We start from the raw sequence: 24,551 nt of genomic DNA, 5'->3' as shown, positions 1-24,551 counted from the left end.
GTTATATAGATAAACTGTGGGTCACAGGGGTTTGGTGGACAGGTTATTCTGTCACCCGGGTAATAAGCATAGTACCTGATGGGTAGTTTTTTGATCCTCACCCTCCTCCCGCCCTCCATCTACAAGTAGGCCCTAGTGTCTGTTGTCCTTTCTATGTGTCCATATGTACTCAGCGTTTAGCTCTCACTTCTAAGTGAGAATATGCAGTATTTTGTTTTCTGTTCCTGCTTCAGTTTGCTTAGAATAATGGCCTCTATGTTGCTGCAAAGGACATGATCTTGTTCTTTTTTATGGCCGTGTAGTATTCCATTTACATGTATATATACACCACATTTATATATGTGGTACATACACAAATACGTGCCACATTTTCTTTATGCAATGTACAATTCATGGGCATTTAGGTTGATTCCATGTCTTCTCTATTGTGAATAGTTGCTGCAATAAACATATCAGGGCATGTGTCTTTGTGGTAGAACAATTTACATCCCTTTGGATATATACCCTATAATGAGATTGCTGGGTCAAATGGTAATTCTGTTTTAAGTTCTTTGAGAAATTGCTGCACTGCTTTCTACAATGGCTGAACTAATTTACATTCCCACCAGCAGTATACAAGTGTTCCCTTTTCTCTGAAACCTTACCAGCATCTGTTACTTTTTGACTTTTTAATAATAGCCATTCTGACTGATATGGGATGGTATCTCACTGAAGTTTTGATATGCATTTCTCTAATAATTAGTGATAGTGAGCAATTTTTCATATGCTTGTTGGCCATGGGTATGTCTTCTTTTGAAAAGTGTTCATGTCTTTTGCTTACTTTTTAATGAGGTTTATTTTTTGCCTGTTAATTTAAGTTCTTTACAGATTCTGGATATTAGACCTTTGTTAAATGCATAGTTTGCAAGTATTTTTTCCCATTCTATATGTTGTCCATTTGCTCTGTTGATAATTTCTTTTGCTGTGCAGAAGCTCTTTAGTTTAATTAGGTCCTATTTGTCAATTTTTGTTTGTGTTGCAATTGCTTTTGGCATCTTATCATGAAATCTTTGCCAGGGCCTAGGTGCAGAATGATATATCCTAGGTTATCTTCCAGGGTTTTTATAGTTTTACATTTAAGTCTTTAATATGTCTTGAGTTAATTTTTGGATATGGTATAAGGAAGTGGTTCAGTTTCAGCCTTCTGCATATGGTTAGCTAGTTATCCCAGCATCATTTATTTAATAGGAAGTTCTTTCTCCATTGCTTGCTTTTGTTGGCTTTGTCAAAGATCAGATAATTATAGGTGTATGACACTATTTCTGAACTCTCTATTCTGTTCTAATGGTCCCTGTGTCTGTTTTTGTACCAGTAGTATGCAGTTTTGATTACTGTAACCTTGTAGTATAGTTTGAAGTCAGATATGATGTCTCAAGGTTTGTTCATTTTGTTTAGAATTACCTTGGCTATTAAGGCTCTTTTTTGGTTGCACAGGAATTTTAAAATTGTTTTTCTAATTTTGTGAAGAATGTCATTGGTTGTTTGATAGGAATAACATTGAATCTGTAAATTGCTTTGGGTAGTTTGGCCATTTTAGCAATACTGATTCTTTGTATCTAAGAGCATGGAATGCTATTTCATTTGTTTGTGTCATCTCTGATTTCTTTGAGCAGTGTTTTGTGGTAGAGATTCTTGTTGTAGAGATCTTTCACTTCACTTGTTGGTTGTATTCCTAGGTATTTTATTCATTTTTTGGCATTCTTGATGAGACTGAATTCTTGATTTGGCTCTCAGCTTTGATGTGGTTGCTATACAGAAATGCTACTGATTTTGTACATTGATTTTGTATCCCAATACTTTGCTGAATTTATCAGATCTAGGTGCTTTTGGGCAGAGACCGTGGGGTTTTGTAGGTATCATCTGCAAGCAGAGATAGTTTGACTTCCTCTTTTCCTATTTGATTGTCTTCTATTTATTTCTCTTGCCTGATAGCTCTGGCTAGGACATTCAGTGCTGTTGTTGAATAGGAGTGGTAACATGGGGCATCTTTGCCTTGTTCCAGTTCTCTAAGGGGATGCTTCCAGTTTTTCCCCATTCAGAATGATACTGGCTGTGGGTTTGTCATAGATGCCTCTTACTGTTTTGAGGTATGTTCCTTCAATACCTAGTTTGCTGAGGGGTTTTAACATGAAGCGATGTTGAATTTTATCAAAAGCCTTTTCTTCATCTATTGAGATGATCATGTGGTTTTTGCTTTTAGTTTTCTTTATGTGATGAATTGCATTTATTGATTTGCATAGTTGAACCAACCTTACATCCCAAGGATAAAGCCTACTTGATCATGGTGGATTAGTTTTGCTGCTGGATTGGGTTTGCTGGTATTTTGCTGAGGATTTTTGCATCAATGTTCATCAAGGATATTAGTCTGAAGTTTTCTTCTTTGTTGTGTCTCTGCCAAGTTTTAGTATCTGAATGATGCTGGCCTCAAGGAATGAATTAGGAATCCCTCTTCCTTAATTTTTGAGAATAGTTTCAGAAGGAACAGTACCAGTTCTTCTTTATACATGTGGTAGAATTTGGCTGTGAATCCATCTGGTCCTAGGCTTTTTCTGATTGATAGGCTTTTTATTGCTGATTCAATTTCAGAACTCATTGGTCTGTTTAGTGATTCAATTTCTTCCTGGTTCAATCTTGGAAGGCTGTATGTTTCTAGGAATTTATTCATTTTGTCTAGGTTTTCAAGCTTGTATGCATAGAGATGTTCATAGTAGTCTCTAAAGGTTTTTTTAAATTTTTATTTCTGTAGGGTTAGTGGTAACATCTCCTTTGTCATTTCTGATTGTGTGGGTTTTTTTTTTTTTAATTTTTGGATCTTCTCTCCTTTTTTCTTTGTTAGTCTAGATAGTATTCTACTCATGTTACTTATTCTTTCAAAGAACCAGCTCCTGGACTCAATCTTTTGTATGATTTTTTCACATCTCAAGTTCCTTCAGTTCATCTCTGGTTTTGGCTATTTCTTGTCTTCTGCTAGTTTGGAGGTTGGTTTGCTAGTTTCTCTAGGTGTGATGTTAGGTTGGTAATTTGAGATCTTTCTAACTTTTTCATGTGAGTGTTTAGTGGTATAAACTGCCCTTTTAACATGCGTTGGCTGTGCCCAGAGATTCTGGTATGTTGTATCTTTATTCTTTCTGAGAATTTATTTATTCTTAAAGAGTTTCTTGATTGCTGCCTTAATTTCATTGTCATTGTACCAAATGACAATTGTACATTGTCATTTTCATTGTACCCAAAGTCATTCAGAAGCAGGTTGTTTAATTTCCATGTAATTGTATGGTTTTGAGCAATTTTTAAAGTATTGATTTATATTTTTATTGAGCTGTGGTCCAAGAATATGGTTGGTATAATTTTGTTTTTGTTTTTTAATTTGCTGAGGGTTGTTTTATTGCTGATTGTGTGATCAGTTTTAGAGTATGTGCCATGTACAGTTAAGAAGAATGTAAATTCTGTTGTTTTGGGATGGAGAGTTCTGTTCATTCCTATTGATCAAGTTTTGAGTTCAGGTCCCGAATATCTTTGTTAGTTTTCATCCTTGATGTTCTGTCTAACACTGACAGTGGGGTGTTGAAGTCTCCCACCATTATTATGTGACTGTCTAAATCTTTCATAGGTTTCTAAGAATTTGATTTATGAATCTGGGTGTTTATATATATATATATATATATATATATGAACAACAAGATCTAACTATCCTATATATTTATATTTAAAGAGATTATTTGTATATATATAGGACATATAAGGTGAGATCTATATCTATATCTATCTATATATAGGATAGTTAGGTCTTCTTGTTCAATTGAACTCCCTTTACCATTATTTTATGCCTTTCTTTGTCTTTTTTGATTGTTGTTGCTTTAAAGTATTTTGTCTGAAATTAGGATAGTAATCTTTGCTTTTTCTTCTGTTTTCCTTTACATGGTAGATTTTTCTCCATCCCTTTACTTTGAACCTATGGGTGTCATTGCACGTGAGATGGGCCTCTGGTAGATGTTGGTTTTCCATTCCTGAGTTACTTCACTTAGAATAATGGTCTCCAATCCGATCCAGGTTACTGTGAATGCCATTAATTCATTCCTTTTTATGGCTGAGTAGTATTCCATCTCACATATATATATATATATACACATATACCACAGTTTCTTTATCCACTCATTGACTGATGGGCATTTGTTCTGGTTTCATATTTTTTTCAATTGCAAAATTTTTTCATATATTGACTTCTTTTCCTCTGGGTAGATACCCAGTAATGGGATTGCTGGATCACATGGTAAATCTACTTTTAGTTCTTTAAGGAATATCCACACTGTTTTCCACAGTGATTTACATTCCCACCAGCAGTGTGAAAGTGTTCCCTTTCTGCCCCATCCATGCCAACATCTATTATTATTATTTTTGGAGACAGAGTCTTGCTCTGTTGCCCAGGCTGGAGTGCAGTGGCATGATCTCAGTTCACTGCAACCTCCGCCTCCTGAGTTCAAGCAATTCTCCTGCCTCAGCCTCCCAAGTAGCTGGGACTACAGATATGTGCCACCACACCTGGGTAATTTTTGTATTTTTAGAAGAGAGAGGATTTCACCATGTGGCCAGGCTGGTCTCGAACTCTTGACCTCAGGTGATCTGCCTGCCTTGGGCTCCCAAAGTGTTGGGATTACAGGTGTGAGCCACTATGCCTGGCCTATCTATTATTTTTTGATTATGGACATTCTTGCGGGAGTAAGGTGATATTACATTGTGGTTTTGATTTGCATTTCCCTGATAATTAGTGATGCTGAGCATTTTTTCATGTTTGTTGGCCATTTGTATATCTTCTATTGAGAATTGTCTATTCATGTGCTTAACTCACTTTTTGATGAGATTATTATTATTTTTTTCTTGCTGATTTGTTTGAGTTACTTGTAGATTCTGGATATTAGTCCTTTGTTTGATGCAAAGTTTGCGAAGATTTTCTCTCACTCTATGGGTTGTCTGTTTACTCTGCTGATTATTTCTTTCCCTGTGTAGAAGCTTTTTAGTCAAATTAAGTCCCCTATTTATCTTTGTTTTTGTTGCATTTGCTTTTGGGTTCTCGGTCATGAAGTCTTTGTCTAAGCCAATGTCTAGAACAGTTTTTCCAATGATATCTTCTAGAATTTTTATGGTTTTAACTCTTAGATTTAAGTCTTTGATCAATCTTGAGTTGATTTTTGTATAAGGTGAGAGATTAGAATCCAGTTTCATTCTTCTACATATGACTTGCCAGTGATCCCAGCATCATTTGTTGAACAGGGTCTCCTTTCCCTACTTTATGTTTTTGTTTGTTTTGTCAAATATCAGTTGGCTCTAAGTATTTGGGTTTACTTCTGGGTTCTTTATTCTGTTCCATTGGTCTATGTGCCTATTTTTATTACAAGTACAATACTGTTTTGATGACTATGGCCTTAATAGTATACTTTGAAGTCTGGTAATGTGATGCCTCCAGATTTGTTCTTTTTGTTTCGTCTTGCTTTAGCAATGCAGGTTCTTTTTTGGTTTCATATGAATTTGAGGATTGTTTTTTCTAGTTCCGTGAAGAATGATGGTGATATTTTGATGAGAATTGCATTGAGTCTGAAGGTTGCTTTTGGCAGTATGGTCATTTTCACAATTGATTCTACCCACCTATGAGCAAGGGATGTGTTTCTATTCAACATAGTATTGGAAGTTCCGGCCAGGGCAATCAGACAAGTAACAGGTCTCACACAATTCCCGCACAGCCTGCAAGGCCAGTCTCACTCCCATCATGCCCCTGCAACAGCACTAAGTTTATTGCTGGGCAGTCAGAAGCAGGACTGAGATGTTGCCCCAGGCCACAAGCTTTCCCACTGAAAAAGCAAACAGGGCTTTCAGGTTTTGCACCTCCCCACCTGCTGCGGCTTCTGTGCTTGTATCTGCATTCCGCGTTTACCCCCTTTTCCAGATTCCGTCCAAGAAACTTCATGTTCAGTCAAAATTATTACAAAGTTCACCTGGAAGTTTCCTTCTCTCTGTGGTGTTTCCCCAATTATACTGGCAGTCCTTCCCTCTGGGAGACAAAGTCAGAAACGGCTTCCCTGGGGACCGAGAGTGCCCACAGGGCTCTTCCCACTGCTTCCTCTCCCTGCATTTTTTGCTTAGCTTTCTAATTCTGCTTCAGCCCCAGGTAAGGTCAAATACTCCTGCTGTGATCTGGACTTCCAGTTTTCCCAGTGAGGATGTATGTTTGGGGATAGATGTTTTCCCTTACACACTTCGGACACTCACAGTTTTTCAGCTGTCTCATGGGGACTGCAGTGGTTAAGCTGCCTCTTTCAAAGAGGTCTGTGGATTCTCTTGGCTTTCCTGGTATGTTCCTGCAGCAGTTCTTGGAGCAAAAGTTAATTGTGTGAGTCTCCACTGCTGTGTCCATCCAAGAGGGAGTTGCATGTTAGTCCTGCCACCTATCTGCCAGTTTCCTCAACCCTGTAGAATCTGATGACTATGTATCTTAGTGACGGTAACCTTGTATAGTATCTCACAGGGGTTCTCTGCATTCTCTGAATTTGAATGCTGGCCTCTCTGGCAAGGTTGAGGAAATTTTTATGAACAATATCCTCAAATATGTTTTCCAAGTTGCTTACTTTCTCTCTCTCTTCTGAGGATGCCAATAAATTGTAGATTTGGTCTCTTTACATAATACCGTATTTCTTGGGGGTTTTGTCAATTCTTTCATATTCTTTTTTCTTTATTTTTGTCTGACTGAGTTATTTTGGAGAATCAGTCTTCACGCTCTGAAGTTTTTTCCTCGGCATGGTCAATTCTGCTGTTAATACTTGTGATTGTTCTGTGAAATTCTTGCAGTGAGCTTTTCAGTTCTATCAGATCAGTTTGGTTCTTTGTTAAAATGGCCATTTAATCTTTCACGTTGTCTTATTGTATTCCTTAGAATCATTGGATTGGGTTTCAATTTTCTCCTGAATCTCCATGATCTAGGTTCCTATCCATATTCTGAATTATATTTCTGTCATTTCAGTCTGGTTAAGAACAATTTCTGGGAAACTAGTGCCACCATAGTTTGGAAGTAAGAAGACGGTCTGACTTTTTGATTTGTCAGAGTTCTTGTGCTGGTTCTTTCTCATCTGTGTGAGCTGATGTTTCTTCAGTCTTTGAAGCTGCTATCCTTTGGATGAGTTATTTTGCTTTTCTCTTCTCTAATGCCCTTGGAGGTTTGACTTTGGTGTAACATGGGTGCAGTCTACTGGATTCGTTTCTGGACAATTTTAGGAAACTAAGGCTCAGCTCAGCACTCCTGGGCTGCATTCTCTAATTCTGCATGGCTGGTAGCAGTCTTCTGGCTTTGTTCTCTGGTCACTTAAGGTTAAGAACCTTCTGCACTGGAGAGGCAGAGGTGTTCTCAGTCCGTTGGCCACAACACTCTGATGAGTGGCGCTGGCTAAAGTGCTTCACGGGGGAGATCGCAGTGGGATCCACGCTTACTTGCATGTGTCTGCAGCCACAGCAGTATAGCAGGGTACATGTGTATAGGCTGGGGTGGGATACCAGGGGGAGTGGGGTTGTGGTGTTCCTGTGTGTACTCATGCCAGTGGCAGTGGCAGTGTGGCAGGACTCTATTTGTATTTAAAGGTCGCCAGATTACCTTTCAAAAAAGCAATCTGTATATTTTACTAGCAATTGGATTATCTTTTCCCCACATCTACTCCAGTTACTGAGCTTGTTAGTTTTATCAGTCTGTTGGCTATAAAACATTATGACATTGTTATGATAGAGTGTACATTTTCCTGACTACTACAGAATTTGGACTTCTTTACGTTTTTTTTTGTTTTGTTCTGTTTTCGGTTATTTGGATTTTCCTATCTATAGATTGTTTATTCACATCTCTTGCCTCTTTTCTGGTGAATTGCTTTCTAGACATTTTTTTTTCTAAGTGTTCTTTGTATATTTACAGATATAAACACTTTTCCTTTCATAAATATTTCAAATATTTATTTCTAATGCTATTATTTCTCTCTTGAATTGATGTGTTTGTCACAAAAACTTACACAATTTTTGTGTAGTCGTATTTGCTTTAATAGTATTTAGCTTTTCCAGTACGGCTTTTTTAACATAGTGTCCTAGATTTTCTTGGTGGTTTCTTGTTTTTTTATTTTTGCATATAGGTCTTTAATTCACCTGGAGTTTTGTTATTGTATATGATTAAAGGAAGTAAAAACATTTACTTTTATTTTCTTTCATGTGGTTAGCTGGTTTTGACAGCTGCATTCATTTTTTTAGTGAATTAAACCATTATTATTGTCAAAGATTAAGTTTTCAAACATGTGATTTAATATTTATATTCTCCAATCATCTTACTGATCCATTTGTTTATTCCTATGGCATTGCTATATATACCACATAATTTCCTACTTTTTCTATCTCTTGCAATCAGGCAGACCATGTGACTAATTCAGTCCAGTATGTTGTGACTGGAAATGGTGTATGTCACTTCTAGTCTGAAGCATAAAATTGTGTGTGTGTGTGTGTGTGTGTGTGTGAGAGAGAGAGAGAGAGAGACAAAGAAAGAAAGAGAGACTACTTCATGTATTCTCTTTCCACTACCAAGTCCCCTTGTTCCAGACAATCCAGCTACAAGGTGGAAGGTCTCTATTACCTTGAATTGCCAAGTGACTGTGTAGCACAGACCCCTGTCAAATCATTATGGACATGTAGCATGACCAAGAAATAAATTTTTGTTGTGTTAAGGCACCAGAGCTTTGGATTAATTTGTTCCTTGCCATGCAATAACTCATCCTGACTATTACAGGAATAAAGATTCTGATATTTGGTAAGGCAAGTTCACCTAAGTGCTCATCACATGCTTTTCTTATCTATTTCTGGGAACCACATTTAAACTTGAATATTTTTTATTCAATTAAAAACCCCAAGCCAGTTGACTGGTTTCATTTCTGGAAGACTTTAGGAGACTAAACTGCATTAGTATTAGTATTCTAATTGAAACTGTCTGAAATTTACTTGTTAATTTTGACAATATTTATATTTTTGATATTAAAATTTTTCATCCAGGAACATGATATGCCTTTCTATTTCTTTAGGTCTTATTTTATATCTTTCAAAAATGATTTTATAATGTTGTCTAAAATAATTCTAGTCTTTTGATTAACTTCATTTCCACGTATTTTGTGGGTTGTTTCTATTGTAAATGATATACATTTTTCCCTTTCTTTGTTAGATCAAACCTATTGACTTCTGTGTGTGTGTTTATGTATGCATATGTATGCTGTATATCCTATCCATTTTATTTTTAAATTTATTCTAGTGTTTTTTTGAGTTTCCTTAGTTTTCAAGCACATAGTTAGCATTTTCTTGTCTCACTGAATTTCCTTTACCTACCAAGACAATGTTAAATTCCAAATGATACCAAGGGCTGCGCATGGTGTCTCATGCCTGTAGTCTCAGCACTTTGGGAGGCCGAGGCAGGCAGATCACCTGAGGTAAGGGGTTCAAGACCAGCCTGGCCAAAATGGTGAAACCCTGTCTCTACAAACATAAAACAAGAGTGAAACTCCGTCTCAAAAAAAAAAAAAAAAAAAAAAAAAAAAAAGATAACAGGTATTTCTGTAGAGGTTCCAAATTTAAATTAATGTTGCTTTAGTTTCTTTTTTTCACCATTTAGAATAATATTTCTTGTTAAATTTAAAAAATCTTGTTAAATTTCTTGTTAATAATCTTTATGTTTATATACTTTCTTTCTACTTTATTTTTTACTTTGAAGTGTTAATAGAAATGGCTTGTTATTTCTTTTATTTTTAAATGCCTTTTTCAGAATCTGTTGATGATTGTGTAAGTTTTTTCACTAACTTGTTGACATAATGGATTAAGTGGATATACTTCCCAATGCTGACCCTCATACTGACTCACCTTTGCATTCCTGGCATAAGTTCTGCTTGGTCAGAGGCTGTGTCCTTCCTTTGATATATTGCTAGATTCAACTTGCTAATGCTTTATTTTGAATTTTTGCATATATTTCTCTATGTGAGATTGGTGTATAGATTTTTTTCTTTAGTTTTCTTTCTTGATCAGATTTTAGAATTAGTGTTTTTTTAATAAAAAAAATGAAGTTAGAAGAATCTCATCTTTAACTATAGCCAGAAATAATTTCAGTCCTAGTCCCTGAATTAGCAGCACTGGCATTACCAGGAATTAGTTGCAAATTCTTGAACAGATCCAGGACTACTCAACCAGAATCTGCATTTTATTGATTTATATGCACATTAAGGTTTGAGGAACTTAAAATAGGTTCAATGTTTTCCAAATTATCAGATGATATGAAGCTCTTGAGGTGATTATTAAGTAAACATTATTATGTTCCCTTGAAAATTCTGATTCTGTAGGTCTGGGCTGGAGTTCAGCAATCTGTTTTTAACAAGTCCTCTGAATAAGTCTTATCTTCAAGCAAGTTTTGAAAATATGTAAGTCTTTTATTTTAAACCCAGCATGAAACTAGGTGAGTCCTTTCTTCATCTCAAAGAAATATTCCTTTAGTATTTTTCGAAATTATTACCTCTTCTTCATCGGTCCTTTTTTTCTCTTTTGGGAATTTTATTGCTGGCATGCTATGTCTCCTGCATTCATTCTCTGAATGTTTTAAAAACTATTCCTGACCTCTTGGTGGTGATTAGCACTTAAAAAAATAAAATAGCACAGACTAGAAAATATCAGAATGCATAATAGATACAGTAAGGGTAATTACTGTTTTGTGAATCTTTGATTTTCATTACTTCCCTCTGTGCACAGGGTTTCAATGTAAACTCTATTTTTTGAAACATAGGTTGCCATAAAAAATATTGAAAGCAATTCTGTAAGTGTCAAAAATTTTCTCGTGGTTTCTATCTTTTTTTATGTTTCTGCTTTGTGCTCAAAGATATTTATCGCATTTGATCTTCTAAGTCATTCCTTCCGGTCTTTCAATACAGCTACTGAATATTTTAGCCAAAAGTTATTGTTTAGCTTCTGAAAATAATGTTTTACTTTTACTGCACTTGAATCTCCTTAAGGACACATCATTATTGCTATGTTTTACTCAGGTGTTCTTTGAGCTCTTTCAGGAGCTCTCTCTTAGGAGGTACCCTTGCTTAGGTTGCTATTTTCTTTCCTTTTTATTTTATTTTATTTTTTATTGTATATATTTATGGGGTACAATGCGATGATGTTTTGATACATGCATACATTGTGCAGTAATTAAACTGAACTAATTAACATATTAATTGCCTCACATATTTATCATTTTTTTTTCATGGTGAGAACATTTAAGGTCTCCTGTCTTAGCAATTTTCAAGTGTATAGTACATTATTATTAACTATAGTTACCATGTTGTGCAATAGATCTTCAGAACTTATGACTCTTATCTAACTGAAACTTTGTAGCCTTTGACCAACATCTCTCCATGCTCTCTTCTCTCCAGCCCCTGGTAACCACCATTCTACTCTCTATTTCTGTGAATTCAATTTTTTTAGATTCTACATATAAGTGAGATCATGTGTGATATGGTTTGGCTCTGTGTCCTCACCCATATCTCATCTTGAATTGTATTCCCATAATTCCCACGTGTTGTGGGAGGGACCCAGTGGGAGATAATTGAATCATGGGAGCAGTTTCCCCCATACTGTTCTCATGGTAGGGAATAAGTCCCACAAGATTTGATGGTTTAACAGGGGTTTCCACTTTTGTGTCTTCCTCATTCTTCCTTTGCCTGCTGCCATCCATGTAAAACGGGACTTGCTCCTCATTGCTTTCTGTCATGATTGTGAGGCTTCCCCAGCCACGTGGAACTGTAAGTCCGATTAAATCTCTTTGTTTCGCAAATTGCCCAGTCTCAGGTATGTCTTTATCAGCAGCATGAAAACGGACTAATACAATGTGATAGTTTTCTTTCTGTGCTTGGCTTATTTCACTTAACACAATGTCCTCCAACATCCATGTCATTGCAAGTGACAAGATTTCTTTCTTTTTAAAAGCGGAAAAATATTCCATTCCATTTTGTGTATGTACACACATACATACATACACATGTACACACAGAATGGAATGGGATTATGTACATAATTATATTATATTATACAATTATAAGATTATATTATATAAAATTATATATAATTTTATATAAAATTATATAAAATTATATATCTATAATTTTCTTTCTTCATTCATTCAGTGATGGACAATTAGGTTGATTCCATATCTTGACAACTGTGAATAAGAGGGAATCCTTGTTCACCGTTGGTGAGAATATAAATAGTACAGTGTTTATGAAAAACAGTATGAAGGTTTCTCACAAAATTAAAAATAGAGCTAGCATATGATCCAGCAATTCCATCTCTGGATATTTATCCAAAAAAATGAATTCAGTATGTTGAAGAGATAGCTGTATTTCCATGTTTATTGCAGCATTATGCATAATTAAGATATGGTAGCTATTTTCCTTATTGGGTCACCAGGGTTCACGTCTGGTGGTTGGTGTACCCTAAACAGTGGGCATTAAGGGATCCCCCACGTCATTAAAAAAGTAGGGGGATTAGTGTTAGGGTTAGTTCCTTCTCCTCCTTTCACTTACTTAATCAAGAAGCTGGCAGGTTATCAGAGTTCTGCTGGGATACCTCCAGAAAGCCTCCTTGTCTTTCATTTTGTTGTCTCAGGGCCAGAGAGACCTAGCTCATTCTTCCTTCTCCCTCTAGGCCTTTTGGATAGTAAGGAATCACCCTGGTCCAACATGGGACAGATGGCCACTCCGATTCTCAGATGTTTTTAAAATTTTCCCTCAATGTTATTTTATTTATTTGTTATTTTTTAAATGTTTGTGGGTACATAGTAGGTGTATATATGTATGGGGTACATGAGACATTTTGAGTGCCACATCCTACCCAGGCTCCTCTGTCTTGGTCCTCCCTCTGGGTCTCTTTCCTGATCTCCCATCAATGCCCAGCCTGCCAGAGGAAGCCCTGCCCAGTTCTGTCATTCTCTCAGCCCAACCCTCCAACAGAGCTCTCAAGGCCCACTTACGTCCAGCTGCCCTGAAGTTCTGAAGCCACTTGGCTGATGAAAGACAATATTGGCAGGGAGAGTGATGGCAACTATGTTCAGGTCTTCATAAGCTGGATATGGAGGCATTCCCTTCTTTCGTCTGCAGTCGATGAGTTACTGTTAGTCACTGGCTCCCTTCCTTAGCCATTCTTTCATGAGGTAAACTGTCTGGTGTGCATTATGTCTCTTTCAAATTAGATTGTAGCTGCCTGAGAACAGGAACCATGTTATTCTACTATTCATTTTCTAGCACCTCTTTCCATACAGTGCTTTACTCAAGTGGATGAGCAATACTTACGTATTAAACTGGATTGACTTGCATAAAAATAGTTGGTTTTAGGAAGGTAGTATGAGGTGGGATGGCAGCAACAGAAAAGAAATCATCAAACTGTAAATCATCCCAACACAAAACAGTAATAAAAATTAATAGTAATAACAAGAAGCCAGGGGAAGAAGAGAAGGGCAGCTGGCACTTAACAAAGTGTCTATGTATGCCAGAACTGCTCTGCCTGCTTTATGTGCAGGCACCTTGTTTGAACTTTCGTCAGCACTTCTAACTTATAACATGAGTACTGACTGAGATTATAACTGTATGCGAATGTTATTCCTCTCACTAAGCAACGTTGATCTCACTCCAGCCATTTTCCACACAGATGTTTATGTACTGAGTGGTGAGACCCCTCTCTACTGGAGGTGGTGTGGACGGCAGTGTGGTCTGCTCAGCCAGAGTAGGGACAGAGGCTATGATCTGTCTGAAGAGCTCCTTCACAAAGGCTTTGTTTATTAGAGGGCTAGAGTGGCATCAGCATGCCTTTAGGGAGTAAATGACCTAGGGATGTGTGCGTTAGTTTTAGAGAAGAAAGTTGCCACCAACAGCCTTAAACAAATTATTTTATTTTAGCTGAACTGATTGAGAGTTGCCATTTAAGTGACAATTGGAAGAAAAGAAGCTGTTATTAGGATGGGGGCGGGGGTGGAGCACAAGAGTGAGCAGATGCTCTAGGTCCACTGACATCTGTATTGGGTTGTGGGTACTGTGAGTTTCTGGGCTGGAAACTGATATCAGCATGAGTGGAGGATAATAGCATTTTAGTGTCTCTATCTGACAAGAGTATATACAAAAAGTTGAGGAAGATGCAGAGTGAGCATAAGAGTCTGAATGTTTCTTTGCAAAGTGGAAGAAAAAGGAGGAATAAAATTTAAAACAAAGACATGCCTCTTAAAGACTAAGAATCTAGCTAATGAATACACGGTAGATGAAACATTAATAAATATATTAATTATAGTTTTGTTTTCACTTCTATTTCCCAGGATTTATAGCTACTGTGATGTTGTCCTTAGATTAGAGCTATGAACGTACATATTTAAATGTGTCTCTGTTTCACATATATTACATTTGACAGAGAGAACTCAGTATCAACCAATATTTTCATATGCTGTCATCCCTTCTAAAATACAGTGTTAAATAAATAAATTGGCTCAATTAGAGTTCTTTTAGAAACAAAATTAACTCAATAATTATTCTTCTCTTCCAAAACCATAAAAAATTTAAATTTACTCTAAGGATGATTCTGTTTAAAAATATAATTTATTTATTTATTTATTTATTTTTGAGATGGAGTCTCGCTCTGTCGCCCAGGCTGGAGTGCAGTGGCGCAATCTCGGCTCACTGCAAGCTCCGCCTCCCGGGTTTAAGCCATTCTCCCGCCTCAGCCTCCGGAGTAGCTGGGACTACAGGCGCCCGCCACCTCGCCCGGCTAGTTTTTTGTATTTTTAGTAGAGACAGGGTTTCACCGTGGTCTCGATCTCCTGACCTTGTGATCCGCCCGCCTCGGCCTCCCAAAGTGCTGGGATTACAGGCGTGAGCCACCGCGCCCGACCAATATAATTTATTATATAAAGAATTAAAATTTTTGAAATAAAACTTCAGATTAAAAAATTTAAGAAATGCAAAATTCAAATAAACAAAAAACTATGTATATAAACAGTAAGAGAGATTTAAAAAGTAAGAGAAAACTGCATAATACCAAGTACAACAGCTTACGCTGATAAATTTTAAACACTTGGTACAAAGAAATTAATGGCTGGAAACCAATATCCTCAAATCCTGAACCAATCACCTATTGGATCCCATGTTACTGAATGCCAGATGTATATATGGGACCCTAGGCAGATGGACATTATTACTAGGGCTTTGGCATCAAATCGTTGGCTGGCAAAGGTATAAATTGACATAAACTCTCTGGAGGACAGTATGACATTAGGTATTACAAGCCTTAAAACAATACTTATCCCTTTGATCCAGTGACTTTATTTCTAGGTTTTTATTATCCATAAAAACCAGGGATTTTTGTTTAGGAAGGCTGACTGCAGCTTTATGTGTAACAGCAAATAATAAAAATAAATTAAATGTTCAATAATAGAAGCTTGGGGTTCGTTAATTCATGGCATATCCTTATAATGAAATGTTATCCATCCATTAAAAATCATATTTTCAAACTTAATGATGTGGCAAAGATGTTTGAGAGTGGCAGGATACCAAATGGTGTCTGTAATTTGATCATATTCTGTAAAAATAAGTACATATATTACTTATGAGAGAAAAGACTGAAAAGAGACCCACTAAAAATTAGCAGGGTACCATAGAGACAATTAAAATGTTCTTTTCTCTACTTTTCAGTATTTCCCAAATCTTTTATGATTAGTATTTTTAATATTAAAAAAGTAAAATTTTTAAAGTGACATTCTCTAAAATTATTAAAGAAAATCAGGGATACATTCTGGTGACCTGTACTATAATAATCAATGTGACTGAAGTGATTCCCTTAACTCATGAAACTATCTTCTGGAAAATGGCAAAATTATCCTGTTGCAAAATCCCTCTGTACGAAACTGGTTTTGCTCTTGATAATTGTTTGCTTGTTCCTTTGTTTTGGCTCCTGGATGTGACATGTGGCAGGCCTGAACATCATGCCTTTTGAGGTCTCTGGGCAAATTGAGTTTCAGGCAACCAGTGGCTTGGGGAAGTGGTTAACCTCGTCTCATGAAGCTATCTTCTGAGCCATATCCAGTCGGAGTGATGTCTCAGATCCTGGATGTTATAGACTCTTTAGGATGGCTACACGTTTTGGGGCTTTGCCATCTTCTCAAGTTTTGCAAATGCAGCTATTTATAGGGCATTGCTGTTAAACTCATTCATCCCTCAGCACTGGAGGCACCATACTAGGATCTGGGAAGACATTGAAACCTGTCAGATAGCAGCGGTTCCCACTCCAGAACAACTGTGAAGAGGCTCTGCTATACATCTATTCATGCTGGGCACCAGGTTTTGACTTGGAAGGATGGTAATTAAGTCTGCCTGGTTCAGATGCTGCTCTATAACATGAACTGGAAAAATTTTAATCTGAAAATTGTATCCATTTCATTTATTATCAAAGTAATTCGTAATAATTTTTTAAATTGCATATGGAAAAGGGCAATAAAAGGAAAAATAATCACCCTGCCAACAGCACTGCCTTTGGATGGACCTCCAGCCAGTTGCTGGCTGAAGGATTCCTCTTTGCATCACTCCACACACTCCTCTAGCCGAATGGGAGGACACCTGATCCAGCTCATGCAAATTCTGGAGCCCCAGACCAGACCTACTGAATCAGAAACAGAGTTGAAGGAGAAGGTGTTAGTATAGGGGAGGGACACAATTTGTGTTTTAATAAACCCTTCAGATGATTGTGACATATTCTTAAGTTTAAGATCCAGTTTGGGGTGTGGTGGCAAATACCTGTAGCTCCAGCTACTCAGAAGGCTGAGGTGGGAGGATCACTTGTACCCAGGAGGTTGAGGCTGCAGTGAGCTATGATTGCAACTCTGCACTCCAGTCTGGGGAACGAAGTGAGACTCTGGCTCTAAAAAACAAAAAATGTTTGAGACCCATCATCCTAAAGTCAAAGACATTCTCTTATACAATGAAAATAACATTGTCATATTGTCATGTATTTAACACTAATACAATAATCTATTATCTTTTATCTAATTGATGGTATATTTTTAATTTTCCAATCATCCTAAAATGTCTTTTTTAGCTTTTTTTTTCTGATGCAGATCAAATCATGGACCATATGCTGTATTCATTTGATTGTCATGTTACTTTATTTTCTCTAATCTTGAATACTTCTCTATGTATTATTATTTGAAAAAAATCTTTCAGTGAATTTGGTATTTTTTTGTTTGTTTCTTTGAGACAAGTCTTGCTCTGTCGCCGAGGCTGGAGTGCAGTGGGGGCAATCACAGCTCACTGTAGCCTTGACTTCCCAGGCTTAAGAGATACTCCCACCTCAGCCTCCCAAGTAGCTGGGACTACTGGTGCATTTCACCACATTCAGCTATTTAAAAAATTTTTTTTATAGAGACAAGGTCTCACTATGTTTCCCAGGCTGGTTTCAAACTCCTGGGCTCAAGGGATTCTCCTGCCTTAGTCCCCCAAAGTGCGATTATAGGTGTGAGCCACACTTGATAAAATGTTTCTTAATGCAATCATGGTGTAACAATCAGACACTTCCAGACTGTAAGACATTCTATAAGACTACTGGCATGGACTTTTCAAAAAATACCAAGTTAGTATTTTTTGAAATTGGTGTTTTCAAAAAACCAAGTTATTATTTTTTGAAAATACTAATTAAAATACAAATACTAACTTGGCATTTTTTGAAAAGTCTAACTTGTATTTTCAAACATTTTTTTTGAAAAGTTGCCAGGCGCGGTAGCTCACGTAATCCCAGCTCTTTGGGAGGCTGAGGTGGGTGGATTGCTTGAGGCCGGGAGTTCGAGACCAGCCTGGCCAACATGGCAAAACCCTACCTCTACTAAAAATATGAAAATTAGCTGGGTTTGGGGGCATGCCTGTAATCTCAGCTGAGGCATGAGAATTGTTTAAACCCGGGAGGTAGAGGTTGCAGTGAGCTGAAATAGCATCACTGCACACCAGCCTGGGCAGCAGAGTGAGACTCTGTCTCAAAAACAAACAAACAAACAAACAAACAAACAAACAAACACAACAAACAAACAAACAAAACAAAACAAAAAAACCAAAAGAAATAAGAAAAGAAAAGTCCATACCAATACTTTTGTAGAATGTCTTACAATCCGGAAGTGTCTTAGTGTTACATCATGATTGCATTAAGAAATGTTTTATCCAGAACATTATGAAGGGGATTCTGCATATATTCCATTACATTGTATCAGCAGGTGCTTAATATCAGTTGCTTTCAATTTTGGTTAATCATGTTAAGGCAATGTCCTCAGAATCTCTCCATTGTGAAAAGATTTTCTTGGTAATTAATAAGTAATCTGTTGTTGACATTTTGAGAACATGTGAATATCTTGTTTTCCAACAATCTTACACCTGAACCATTTAGCATCCACTGATGATCTTTGCCTGAATCAACTCTTACTGTGGTAGTTGTAAAATGCGGTTGTTTTAGCCTAGATTTCCTCCAAAGCCTAGAGAGAGGACCTTGCTTGCAGATAATTTATGATGGGAAGTGATTCCAAAAAGCAGAGTCTGGCAAGAGGAAAACAGGGAAAGAAGGAAAGTCAATTTAAGTGAGTGGATTAATGAAGATTATCTCTGAAGGAAATTATCATTCTTTTTAGTAGAAAATTGTACTGAAGAGCCAAAATCAGGGTGCTAGACATGTTCATTGTTGCTGAGGTGTAATGTTAACCGTGTCTTAGCTTCTAAAACTATAGATTCAGTTTGAACCTTAAATTAATGGAATCATACCTCTCTGGCCTCTTTCACCCTACAGTACAAATGTGAGATTCATTTATGTTGTTGTAACAAGAGTGTGTTTGCTTTCATTGCCATGTAGCATTCCATTTTTTGAAAATACTCATTTATTCATTTATTGATGGACACTTGATTTTTTTTTTTTTTTTTTGGCAATCAGAATAATGTTACTCTGTCTTTTTAACAAGTTTATGTGTTTTTGTTGGATATATGCCTGGGGGAACAATTGCCAGGTCACAGGATTTGCATATGCTCAGTTTTAGTAGATACTTACCAACATGTAATTGCTTGTGCCAATTACACTCCCACAGCAGCACATGCATTTTATGACTATTCACTTCCTTATCAATGAGTGGTATTGTCAGTCTTTTAAATTCATGCCGCTCTGGTAGTTGAGATAACTATAATAGATCCTACTGTGCCTTTAATTTGCATTTCTCTGATGAATGAGAACATGCAGTTGAGCATCTTTTCATATTATATTAGTTCCAGTTATTTGTCCAATTTTTAAAATTGGTTGGTCTCTTTTATTGATTTGTAAGAGTTTGTTATATATAATAAAATGGATTCTTTGTCAGTTATGTGTATTGCAAATCTTTCCGTACTCTGGTTTGCCTACGTCTCTCAACGGTCTGAAATTTCTTATTTTAATAAATCCCAATTTTTTTTTTGGTTGTACTTTGTTTGAGAAATCTTTGCTGCCCCAAGGATATAAACATGTTCTCATGTTATCTTCCATTAACTTGATTATTTTAACTTTACTTCCAGATATATAATCTACTTGAAATTGATAAATATGAATAGTATGAAGTTGGGGGTTAAGAGTCATCTTCATCCTCATAGGTATTTAATTGTCCTAGGACAATTTACTTAGAAAAATGTCTTTTTCTAGTGTCTTCAGTGCAACCTCTTGCATAAATCAGGTATCTCTGTATGAGAAGGTCTACTTTTGGATTATCTGTTCTGTTCCATTGACCTACTTGTATATTCTTGCCTCAATACCACTTTAGCTCTATAATAACCTGTTTTATAATCTAGCAATATAAATCCTTATTTTTTTTTCAAGATTGCCTTGGCTTTTCTTATCCTTCTGCATTTCCACACACACTTTACAATTAACTCATCAATTGTTATTTTAAAAAGGACCAAACCAAACCAAAACCAACAAAACTCTGCTGCAAATTAAATTGGGATTGGTTTGAATCTATAGTTTGCATATCTCTACGTATTTAGGTTTTCTTGATGTTTCTCAATTAAGTTTTGTAGTTTTCAGTTTGGAGGTCTTGAACATCTTTCATTACATACATTACTAGATGTTTTATATTTTGTTGTAAGTGGCAATTTTTCAAATTTTATTTTCTAAGTGTTGTTACATATGGATATATAATTGATCTTTGTAGTTTGACCCTATATTTGAGACTTCGGTAAATTTACTTTTTAATTTTCATGACTTAGTTTTAGGTTCCTTCTGGAATTTCCATGTATATAATTGTTGAAGGGAATAAAGACATTTTAATTTTAATTCTGTTAGGTTTTGCTTTGTAAATTTGGACATGGTTATGTTTATACAGATTTTATGTATATATCAGTTGAATTAATCCTTTTATCATTATAAAATGTACCTCTTCATCTCCAGTTGTATCTCCTGCTTTCAAAACTACTTTTTCTGATGTTGCTATTGCTACTGTACCTTTTTTTGGTTAGTATTTGCAGTGCATATTTTATGTTTTAGTTCCAGAATCTTCATTTATTTCTTACAAAGTTTCCAGTTCTGTGCGGAAATTTTTTTATCTTGTTACTTATTTTCTTAACCACATTAATTATATTTTCGTTAATGTCCATGCTTGATAATTCCAGTATCTGAGTTTTTTTTTTTTTTTTTTTAAGATGGAGTTTCACTTGTTGCCCAGGCTGGAGTGCAGTGGCGCTATCTCAGCTCACTGCAACTTTCGCCTCCCAGCTTCAAGCGATTCTCCTGCCTCAGCCTCCTGGGTAGCTGGGATTACAGGCGCCAACCACAATAATCGGCTAATTTTTGTGTTTTTCGTAGAGATGGAGTTTCACCATGTTGGTCAGGCTGGTTTTGAACTCCTGACCTCAGGTGATCTACCTGCTTTGGCCTCCCAAAGTGCTGGGATTACAGGCCTGAGCCACTGTGCCCAGCCCAATATCTGAGTATCTTATGGGTTTGTTTCTATTATCTATTTTTCTCCTGGTTTTTGTCCATCATTGTCTTTGTGCATGCTTAATTTATTTTCATCTTATGACAGAAAAGGTGTCTGAAAAATTATAGGATAATTTGAGGCGCAGGATGATGTTTTATTTCCTCAGAGAGGAGTTATTTTTGCTCCTGGCATATGGTTAGGATGACTTTAATCCAATCAAGGTATGGAAAAAAGTTAGTACTTACGAGGCCTGGTCTATCTTCAGCTCACCATTACTCCTAGGGTAATGTTCTTTGGGAGCCCCAGGTGACAAACCTGGACATTGATAAGGATCCTTTCTTCCTCATGATCACCAAACTCCATTTTTTGGGTATTTTCAGCCCAATGAGACTATTGAAATGTCTACTCAGTTTCTTAGTCTTTTACTAAGCCCTTAAGAAAAGGCAAAGCCTGAAGGGGAGAGGGGCCAGTGATTGGCTGGGGTGAGACACAGCTAAGGGATGTGGGCTGCACCTATTTATTAACAAGTATGGAATTGTTTCAATATATTTTTAATGAATAGACTATTTTTTAGAGCAGTTTTAGGTTTATAGGAAAAGTGAGCAGAAAATATAGAAGTTCCTCCATACCTCCTCCACTGCCCCCAGATTCCCCTATTACAATGTGCACCAGCTGAATAATGCTCTGATTTAATGCCAGTGTCCACTTCTAGTGGAAGATGAGCCCAGAGAAGCTTAATGTTTGTGGTCTTGATCTTCTCCCATTCTGATCACCTTGGCTTCTACCTGGCTCTCTGAGGTGACAAGCTGGCATTAGTAAGCACAAAGGTACAGGATATTTTGTCAGCAAATATCTAGGAAGGAAATTGATTACCCATTTCAGAGCCAAAATTCTATCTTTATAGACAAAGTGTCCGATCATGTTATTTGACAGGTGTTTTCTGGCAAAATCATGAGCTTTTTACTCCTTTCATCTTCCTAATAGAGTTTTACCAGCAATAGTTAAAAAAAAAACAGAACAAAACAAAACCTCAAAACAATAAGAGAAAGCTTGTGAGGGTCAGCTAATGCCTTCACTAGAGTCTGAACCAAGCAGACCAGCGAAGCTTTGAAAGCCTTCTCATATTCATCTTCCTACCAACCTCCAAAGAGAAAATATCCCTGACTTTATTTTTTAACCATTGCCCCAGCTCAGACTTGATACTCTGGTGTCAGATTTTAAAAAAATGTATGATGTTAAAATGTTGTTTTACAAATTTTCTTAGAGTTAAAATTCTACGAAGTTCTTTAATTCTTCCACAGAACTTTGCATAGTTCTTTAAATCTCAATAGATGTTGTGACATGATCAAGAAGGTAATAGCAGAAATCTTTTCTGAGCCACTGCTCATTCTCACCTACAATACTATACACCTAATTTATTTTGTAAAGTTTCAATAAGGCTGGCATTGGCCAGGGATAATTTCAAAGAAGATTCAACCAGGTGATTTAGGACTTTTGCCTCTCTAATGCCTTTTTATGTATGTGAGCATCTTCAAGTAGTTTTTTCATCTGCAACCTTCTCTATTTAAGCATTAAAATTAGGAAGGGCTCTGGAAACCTTTTGAGGCACCTTTCAAAATGGATAAAAGCTTTCCAGGCAGATAAAGGCTGTTTTTCTTTATCTCTTCAGGAGCCATTGGCATATGGTATATCTACTCTGAAATGGTAAAGCAGTGAACCTTCGACTTCCTATCAAGTAATCCAACATGTCTTTTACTTGGGGTGCTGTGTAATCATCAATATTAATTGGATAATTAAGAGTATGATACATCACACATATTCAAATGTTTCCAGACATTTTTCTCATAACCACAATGGGAAAAGCATATGGACTATGGATCTTGGTAATGGTCCAGTTAAACGTCAGTTCTTTAATATGATTCTTCATGTCATTAATTGTCAATAGATCTTTCCTTGAATGCTCTTGAGTCATTTAGCTTCAGGATGCTCAGGTTGCTTTGACACACCCATATCATATTCCATGGAGAAAACTGTGTTGCTCCCGCTGCACTTTCTTTCAATCTCTCCTTCATGTCTCAGAAACTGAAAAGTCATCAAAGTTAAATCTGTCTGAACTCAGCTTACGGAATTTTCTAGAACAGTGCTGGGGACGAATATGGTTTGTGAGTTATTTTGTTTTCTACTTTTCTCCACGTTCTGGTTGGAAGTCTGGCACAATTAATGGAGAACATAATTAAATATTTGTTATCAGCCACAACCTTTAATGGGGTAGTGTTTGCCCCATCAAGGGTTTTTCCCTCCTACTATTTCCATGGGATATCAACAGTCACAACAGCTGTCTCTACCTTTCTATAATCTGTTCAGTGAATTTCAACCTCAACAATGTAAGATTAGTAATCATTATCTATTCATTCAACAAATATTCAAGTGCCAGATTCTGTGCTACACATACAGTAAATAAGTATGATTCCTGTTCCGGACAAGAGAAATATGTAAAAAGGCAAGTACAATATAGCATGATAAATGTAATATTAGGGGAAACATGGAGCACATAAAGGGAACCTGGCCCTAAGCTGGAGAGTCAGGGTAGGCTTCACAATGGGGTGGCATCTGAGCTGCCTATGCCATGCTGTGGTAACAAACAGCCCCCACATCCCAGTGGCTTAACTAATGGAGGTTTATTTCTTGCTTCTGTAGGAAACATTCTAATTACAGTTCCTTGGTCAGAACTAGTCACATGGTCCCCCTGAGCTCCCCCGGAGCTCAGGAAGGGTGATTGTCATGAGCTCAGAAAGGAGGACTGTGAAACAGAATTTTGAATGACATTGTCTCTGCCACAATCCATCTTTCTGGCTACCAGATACCCATTTTATTCTCTCTTCCACACATAGAATACAGTCAATTCAGTATCTCAGCCAGTTACAGTATCAAATTCAAACTCCAGGATTTCTGGATAAATTAGATGATTAAGAGTATGGTACAGCATGCATATTTAAATGTTTGTAGGTATGAATGTATGACAGATTCTCATATGAACTAAAAATAGACAAGTATCTGTGCTTCTACCCTACACCAAATATGCGATTGTAAAATAAGATGGGTGAAATCACAATAAACATTTCCATTTAGAAGGGAGAAGGATAGGAAACACATAGCAGTCACTAGGCCATGACAATTCTGAACTCCTCCTGGGCAGTCTTTACGGGATACCTTTCACCTGAAACAGTTGTTCCCAGCCAGGGACAATTCTGTCCCCTAGGGGACATTTGGCAATGTCTCCAGACATTTCTTTTTGTCACAGGTGGGGAAAAGAATCTACTGGCATCTAGTGGGTAGAAGTAAGGGATGCTGCTAAACATCCTGCAATGCATAGGACAGCCCCCATCCCTTAACAAAAAAATTACTGAGTCCAAAAGCTCAATAATGCCAAGGCTGAGAACTCTGAGCTTGGGATAAGAAGGATTCCTTGAGTAGACCCTGATCTTGCGTCTTC

The 24,551-nt window shown here is 36.8% G+C and overlaps 1 long non-coding RNA gene across 1 annotated transcript in view; it reads left to right on the top strand.

The window, feature by feature from the left end:
- The first annotated feature begins 5,982 nt into the window (after positions 1–5,982).
- LOC126933995 (uncharacterized) overlaps positions 5,983–24,551 on the top strand; it is an 84,441-nt gene continuing 65,872 nt past the window's right edge. The window contains exon 1 of the long non-coding RNA XR_007718800.1: positions 5,983–6,196. This is a non-coding gene — a long non-coding RNA (uncharacterized LOC126933995). The remainder of the gene's footprint in view (positions 6,197–24,551) is intronic.

The sequence above is a fragment of the Macaca thibetana genome, chromosome 13 (genome assembly GCF_024542745.1).
Source record: "Macaca thibetana thibetana isolate TM-01 chromosome 13, ASM2454274v1, whole genome shotgun sequence".
Lineage (NCBI taxonomy): Eukaryota > Metazoa > Chordata > Mammalia > Primates > Cercopithecidae > Macaca > Macaca thibetana.
This window is presented reverse-complemented; position numbering and strand designations above follow the sequence as displayed.